The 7782-nt window shown below is 35.2% G+C and overlaps 1 long non-coding RNA gene across 1 annotated transcript in view; it reads left to right on the top strand.

Moving 5' to 3' along the window:
- LOC108362467 (uncharacterized) overlaps positions 1-7330 on the top strand; it is a 9871-nt gene extending 2541 nt beyond the window's left edge. Inside the window, exons 2-3 of the long non-coding RNA XR_001847474.1 lie at positions 2110-2114; positions 7053-7330. This is a non-coding gene — a long non-coding RNA (uncharacterized LOC108362467). The remainder of the gene's footprint in view (positions 1-2109; positions 2115-7052) is intronic.
- The last annotated feature ends 452 nt before the right edge of the window (positions 7331-7782 follow it).

Raw genomic sequence — 7782 nt, 5'->3', positions numbered from 1 at the left:
GTGCATAGGCAACTGGCTGAGTCAGTGGGATCGTCGGTTCGAATCCTACTGAAAGAAGTCTGATGAGGAAATGTGGTGATTTCCGAAATAGCTATCACTTCTACCATTTTTTCAAATTGTTGTTGCTTTTCCACAATAAATTTTTCATTTAAAAATGGCCTCGAGCTCATTATAAAAATTGTTGAATATGTTTTTGAGATTAAATAAAATTTCTTCTTCTAGTTTTACAGCGTTCGTTACTTATTCATTTATTTATTTATTTATTTGTTCAGTCTACAGAAAAAATATTTTACAGACTAATTACAGTTAATTGAATACAGTAAAAAGATTAAGTTTAAATTCTACAATATTAACATTATATTATATGTCGTGTATTATTTGTAAAGATAAGCTGTGACACAATTTCGTCTCTATTTTCGTCGTGAATTGGTATAATTTGGTTGCGAAAAGAGTTTTTTTGAACTGATACACGGGTGAGCTTTCTGCTGAGTGTTCTGAACAATCAGGGGTCGTATTTATTTGTTGCCTTGATAGAGCATCAGCGACTACGTTCTGATGTCCTGGTTTATACACTAATTTCGCGCCATATTCTTCTATTAAATTCTTCCATCTCTTTAACTTGTTATTTGGGTTCTTTTATAGAGGATATAGAGTAAATTAAAGATTGGTGATCTGTACATATTGTCAAATTAGCAATTCCATATAAGTAATTTCTTAATTTCTGTAGGGCCCATACAATAGCTAGAAGTTCATTTTCATTAGTACTGTAATTTTGCTCAGTTTCATTGAGTGTTCGTGAAACAAAAGCGATAGGTTGCCTGGGACAGTACTGCGCCCTTAGCGAAATTTCTGGCATCTGTAGTCAGATCAAAGGGTTTCGTGAAGTAAGGTTGATAAAGTTCTACATGAGCTTGAAGCGCATCCTTGATTTTCTCAATAGCTTCTAGAGCTGCCTCATCTAATTTAACTTCTACTTTAGCACTTTTGTTTTTACTAATTATACCATTGTCGCCTCGTAGGTGTATTGTCAAAGGTTTAGTCATCGCTGCAAAATTTTGAATAAACTTCCTATAGTAGCTAGCTAGTCCTAAGAATGATCTGAGTTCTTTTAATGTCATGGGATCTACAGTTACTTTATTGTGTTTTATTATATGTCCTAGGTATTCGACTGAGTTCTGGAAAAATTTGACTTTTCGTTAGAGATTTTCATATTGGCATTATGCAAGGCGTTTACGATAGTTCTTATATGTCCTATATGTTCTTCGGGTGAGGAGGAATATATTAACACGTCATCTATGTATACGTATGCGAATTTTCCAATATACTGGCGGAGAATGTCATCTACGCATCGCTGAGATATTGAGGGTGCATTATTAAACCCAAAGGCATCCTGATAAATTCATACTTAGCGCCGTTTACTGAAAACGTGGTTTTCTCTCTGTCTGATTCCTTTATTAGTATTTGGTGGAATCCTGATTCCAAATCTATAGTAGAAAATATTTTTGTTTTTCCTAAGTTTTGAATAGTCATATTTACATCAGGGATAGGATATCTGTCTGTTATTGTTTGAGCGTTAATCTTCTGATAATCTACAACCATTCTTCTTTTTGGTTTTCCTTTTTCATCGGTGCCCTTTTTCGGAACAGTCCAAATCGGAGAGTTGTATGGACTTTTACTTGGTTGAATTATGATTATCGAGATGTTTCTGGATTTCTGTATTCACAAAATCGTTATCTGACATGGGATAAAGATACTGTTTAGTCCAAATAGAATCTTCATTATTCGTTCTAATAGTTGCTTGGATAGTTGTGGTAAAAGATAAGACTTCACTAATTTCGTCATTTTTCCTCATCATTTCCCTAATATCATCCTCATATTCTTTGTTATTAATTGTGTAATTTATTTTTTGTTCATCTTCTGCTTTCTCAATTTTCTTTTGGTACTTTAAACTGTAGTCGAATAGGTTTATTTCTGCTTTTATAACTCTAAGTCCTTGTTCACCTACTATCATATCAAATTCTTGTAGCTCATCAATTTCAAAAAAAGGCATATGATGACTAAACAAAGTTACAATTTATTTAGATTTCAATAATGAATATCCGTGAATAGTTTTTGTTTTTATAGGTTTAATAGGTACTGACTTACCAATATTACAGTTGATACTTATATAATTGTTTGTAGATCCTGTGTCGATTAAGATAGTAACGGGTGTGCCTGTAAGACCGCACTTTGTTTGGATGCAGGGCAGCCCGTTCACTCGCCTAAAAAAGTACTTCCGGTTTCGTACTGTTCCTCGAAATGAGATGTGGTAGATTCGGCTTCAGTTTGATGAGTTTGGTTGATCCCCTGCTGCTTGTATTGATTGAAGTTGTGTGAGGATGAGTTTCTTTCCCTTTTGAAAGGATTCTGATATCCCTGTTGGTGTTGAGTATGCCTCATAAACTGCCTAGAGTTGTCCAATTCCATAGATATCGGTTTATTTAAACGTTCGTTGTGTGGAATAAATTTGTTGCGTTGCACATGTATCCCTGGATTATATGTTGGGCATTCATTTCGTTGAGGGAAGCGTTCTTCTCCTGGGTGGCTTCTTGTTTGTTGGACATACCCTGGTTGCGGGTGGCTTCTTGTTTGTTGGGCATATCTTGGTTGCATTTCAAATTCTTGATTATGGTTATCGTGGTGAATTGTGCTGGCAATAGCATACGCACGCTCTAAGTCTCTTGGGTTTTGGCTGTACAAGGTTCCACTTGTATATCTGCTATTCAGTCCCATAATGAATGTACGAACAGCTTGGTTTGCATATGTTTTAACGGCTTCACCGTTTTGTTCATGCGACATTTCAATTTTTGAAAGCGCAAGGTTAAGTGCCTTATTAATTTCGCTATGGTATTCGCATACATTCTTTCTTCCTTGATAAATTTTTTTCATCTCGTCTAATAACACATACAAGGGTCTTTGGTCCGCAAACGTATAATCCAATCGATTTATAATCGATTAAAAGTTTAATTTCGTGTTGTGATTGCTAAGTATGTCGGCTGCTGTTCCTATTACTTTTGTACGGATGATCCCCACTGCACTATAATATCTAGGATGTCCTGTGAACTTTAATGTCATCCATAAGCTTCCAGACTTGTCATCTGCATGAACGATACGCGTTTTTGTCCCCATCAAACTTGGGTAAAGCTTTGAATAGCTCCAAATCGATTTCGTTGGCGTTTGTTATTGCAAGAGGGATCTCCTCGTGTTCTGTAATGGTGGTGATATTGTGGAAGGCGGTTTGGTTTCCTTTTACAGTACTAAGCTCCTGTTGTAGGGCATTTACTTGCAGGGTTTGTTGTTGGAACTGGCATCAGTTTGTGCTCTTAGTTGTGCTGCTTCGGCCATATTTGTTGTGTCTTCACTTCTTTGAAATCTTAAAGAGGAGAAATGGGGTTAGTTAATACTTCGTAGTCGTTTGGTAGAATTATCGGATAGGATTGCTTTCATTTCGCGGTGAATCGCATGGACTTCTTCGAAATTTTTTATTGTTCCGTTTTTCAGGAATAGTTGTGTTATTTCACTTTTTCAGAAACTGTTTTTTTTCTTTCTTCAAGACCGTGGAATTTATGGTTTCCTGTATTTCAAGGATTTTGGTTTTAGATGACAAAACGTATTGTCATCCCGGTTGAGCCCCCAGTTAATATCGTTTACACGATATGAGTTCAAAAAATATATGTTTTTTCTGCACGGTGAGCGTGCTTTCTTTATTTACATATTCTTAAGACTACTTTACATTTGTAATTCTTAGTTCTATTTCTACTATTGAAATGCGGCGGTGGTTATCGCAGCGGAAAATTCTATTGCTAGTTGTGGGCAATGCTTCTGATAAATAATTGGTCTTTGTATTCTTCTCTACAAGTAATTACTAAGTAATCCAGCCAAGTAACTATGTTACATATGTATAAATGAGAATATAATATTTATCAATATCATTATTTTGTCTTTCATTTCATAAATGAGTAGGACATTAGCATTTTCAAATGAATATTCCTGGTTTAGTCCCCATACATATGTATGTATGTAGTATAATACAAACTACTATTTGGGATGTTAAACAGTATTTGATAATTAAGGCTGGTCCACATAGAACTTTCGCGTTGACTTTGTAGTTGGCGTTGGTTTGATAGAACGCACGTTAAAAGTATGCGTTCTTCAATGAAGCTTGGCAGAGACTACTTTGGCCACTAAATTAACATATTAACGAGAGATAAATTAATATTTCATATCAATAATTGCATGAAAAATTATATTTCTTCCTCTTCCTCTTTCCTCATTTGATTAAAAGGAAAAAACATTTCATATAATTTTTTTTATTTGCGACAGCTGGCGACCGACGCAGAGTGGTCCAATCTGCTCTAGTAGGGTAATTTAATTATTATATAAAGAACTAAGATAAATATTGGGATGAAATTTTGCACGAATTATGTTTGGATGACTAACAACTTCTGGTCCAAAAATGGGCAAGATCGAATAGCGACCACGCCTACCAACCATTTAATTAAAAAAGCGTTAAATTTTTCATCAATTTCTAGTATATTTTTTAAGCACTTGCGCACGGCATAAACAAAGATTATAATGCAAATTCATATTTGTTACAAATTAATTAAATTATATTAAATTTAATAAGATAATATGAGGTACACTGGCGATCAAAAGTGAGTGCATGGTGATTTTTGTTAAATATTTACAATGTCTTTCAAGTTAAAAGTTTTTGTTATAGATACCTTCACACCTAAAACTTTTTTAAATATTTGGATTAGCAAGTTCAAAATTTTGATGAAAATTTGTTGAATTTTTCCAAATTCTGTATACAGTTTTAAAGTTTGACTTTGATTAAAGCATGATCCGAATTTTTAAAAATAATTAACAAATAAATTCTAACTTGAAAAACATTGTAAATATTTAACGAAAATCATCATGGCCTCACTTTTGATCGCCAGTGTATATACTCTTTGGGATGAATTAAAAATAGAAAGTCCGTTATGTCTATACTGTATTGACACCGGATCCGAATCAGTCACCTAATATATGTATAAAATAAAAAACTGTTAAAAAGTCAGATCAAGCTTAACAACTTAAACGTCTTACCTAAAGCTAGTCATAGTCTGAAAAATTGTCAGAACTGTTATCTTCGTTGCCCTGATTCAGCTGCGGAATTTCGAGCAACGAAAGAACTTCTCCTGTTAAAACTTTGTGTTTATTCTTAAAAGTTTTTCTCAAACTCGCTATGTACGGGTCAGACGATATCAATAATCTGTGCATCTAGTCTGTGTTGGTATCCACTCTTCAAATATAGATTTTCCGTTTCCGTGGCATAGTCGCTAAATTCTTTCACATTGATTGGCAATCCAGAGTTTAAACATTCCGAAATAGAGCAAAATCCATTTATAAGCTTCAGGTCTAGGCCAGTTGTTTGTGCTCATATTTTTGCATTTTTAAAAAAGCGTTTAGCCGTATAACCAGCATTGCTGTTCCAGATTTGGCCTTGGGCATATCAATCAAGATTCCAATCTGATTTCGAAATTGGGTTTAGATTTCTTGTTTTCTTTTTAAAACTTTTTCTTTGGGCAGTACTGGAAACGAGGGCGTGGCACCTCCTATACTAACTAAAAATTTGATGTTGTATATCTCTTGAAATATTTGTGATAGACCATTGGAACTTGCTGTCGAGATAAATAAAATTAATTCCATACTCATGGAAAAATATGGGCGATATTGGAAAAGGGGGCGTGGAACCTCCAATAGACGTGAATTATTTAATCAGCTCTAACTTCGGAAACGTAAGTCACATGAACTTGAAATTTGGTATGCAGATATATCTATTGTAGGTGCTTATAGTAAGGTATATATATAATGAATCCCAAAGGTGTGGAATATTTACCAGTTATAACTTCGGAACCATAAGTCACATAAACATGACATTTGGTATGCAGACATATCTATGGTAGATGCTTATAGTAAGGTATATATAAATGAGTTTGTAAAAGAGAGCGTAACACTTTATATAGCCGTGGAATTTTCTATCAGCCATAACTTCGGTACCACAAGTCACATGACCCCTTTAATGCCTTCTGACGTGGGGTGAAACCCGCGGGTAACAGCTAGTAAGATATATGAAGTAAGCATCTGGTTCGATAACTTTCGAAAGCTCATTAGCTTTCTTCATTTTAACTTTTTGGCAACAATCTCCGAAACTTTTAGCTGGCCTACCAGCAGAAAATGTCGGCTTACCAAACTGAGAACACACAAATTGTGACAAGTCTTTTTCAAATTCAAGCCAATTTTTATTTGCAGTAACAAAAAGCTCTCTTTTTCGGAAGACTTTTGTTCACTTTAGGTCCAAGTTCTGAATTAGGCTTCGCACGTATGATTTCAATTTATCAAATTTGATTTTATCACTAGATCTTAAACTGACATTACCAGATACAAAATCCATTATTCCATCAAGTCTTTCATTTTTAGGGGTCGAATGCCAAAAACCAAACATTTTCTGTCTTGAAATTCTGGGACTCATTTTGCAAATTGAAAATAAATGTATGAGTGCCGCAGCTAGCCGCAGAATTTTTTTGTGGATCTATTAGTATATACATCGTCGACCACTGTGGTGTCACTGTCAGCAGTGCGCGCTTCCACTCCGCTACGCCCGGGTTCAAACCCTGGTCAAAGCAACATCGCAAAAAATATAGAAAAAAGGTTTTTTCTTAACAGCGGTCGACCCTCGGCAGGCAATGGGAAACCTCCGAGTGTATTTCTGCCATGAAAAACAGCTTCTCATAAAACTACAATCCCCGATCGGAGTCGGCGTAAAACTGTAGGTCCCTCCGCTTTGTGTGACAACATCAAGGCGCACGCCACAAATCGGAGGAGAAGCTCGGCCAAACACTAACATATGTGTAAGCGCCAATCTATTATTATTGTTATTAGTATATACATCAATTGAGAGAATATGTATAGTAAGTGATCTATATTTCGCCATATAAGAAAGATTTCGTCTACAAAAAAAATCATAATAGTTTGGTACTCACCAAACAGATTAAAACTTTATCAGCTCCAAAAAAATATGTGCGTCCACTTCGGTAATAATTTTCACATTTCCTGAATTTTCTTACTTAAAACAATGACGGAGAGAGAAATGAAGTAAAGCAAAGATTCTTTAAACAAGTTATTGAGCGTTAAAAATACTCAGTTTTCGATGCACGCACAATTTCATTTTTCACTTATTGCTTACTATGACTTTTTGGATACCGTTATGTTTATATGTAGCCAAATTTTTTCAAACAAAGTTCTATTTACTCTTAAGTAGACAACATTCTTTCATAGTTGATACAAATTTTATTGAAAAATTACAAACAAAAAGTTTAATTAAATTTCCCTAGCTTTGCTCATTGGACCTCTGTGCGATGCAGCGATCTTTCTGCTTTGTGTTGGCCTTAGCTTTGCCAAATTTTGGATTCAACGCCAACGCAACGTACATACATACATATATACATATGCCCTTGAACAACAGGCCACAAATAGATTTGTTCACCAAGCATTATATTTCATCAGGTATACAGCATAACTGCTACAAGTAGCAAACTATTTTGGGGGTGTCGAGCGAAAATGCAGGGTGTGGATGAAGCGTAACATAGCATACAGGGGACCCTAGCCACTCCCACATCAAGACCATAGTGCGCGAAATGCATCCTTCAAGAGGTGACCCTGTTTCTACAGAACGCTATGGATCTAGACCTGGAGGGTGTC

Source organism: Rhagoletis zephyria, unplaced genomic scaffold, assembly GCF_001687245.7.
Source record: "Rhagoletis zephyria isolate East Lansing unplaced genomic scaffold, Rhagoletis_zephyria_1.1 Rzeph_scaffold_01019, whole genome shotgun sequence".
Classification (NCBI taxonomy): domain Eukaryota; kingdom Metazoa; phylum Arthropoda; class Insecta; order Diptera; family Tephritidae; genus Rhagoletis; species Rhagoletis zephyria.
The sequence above is the reverse complement of the archived record's forward strand: the minus strand, read 5'-3'. Positions and strand labels throughout refer to the sequence as shown.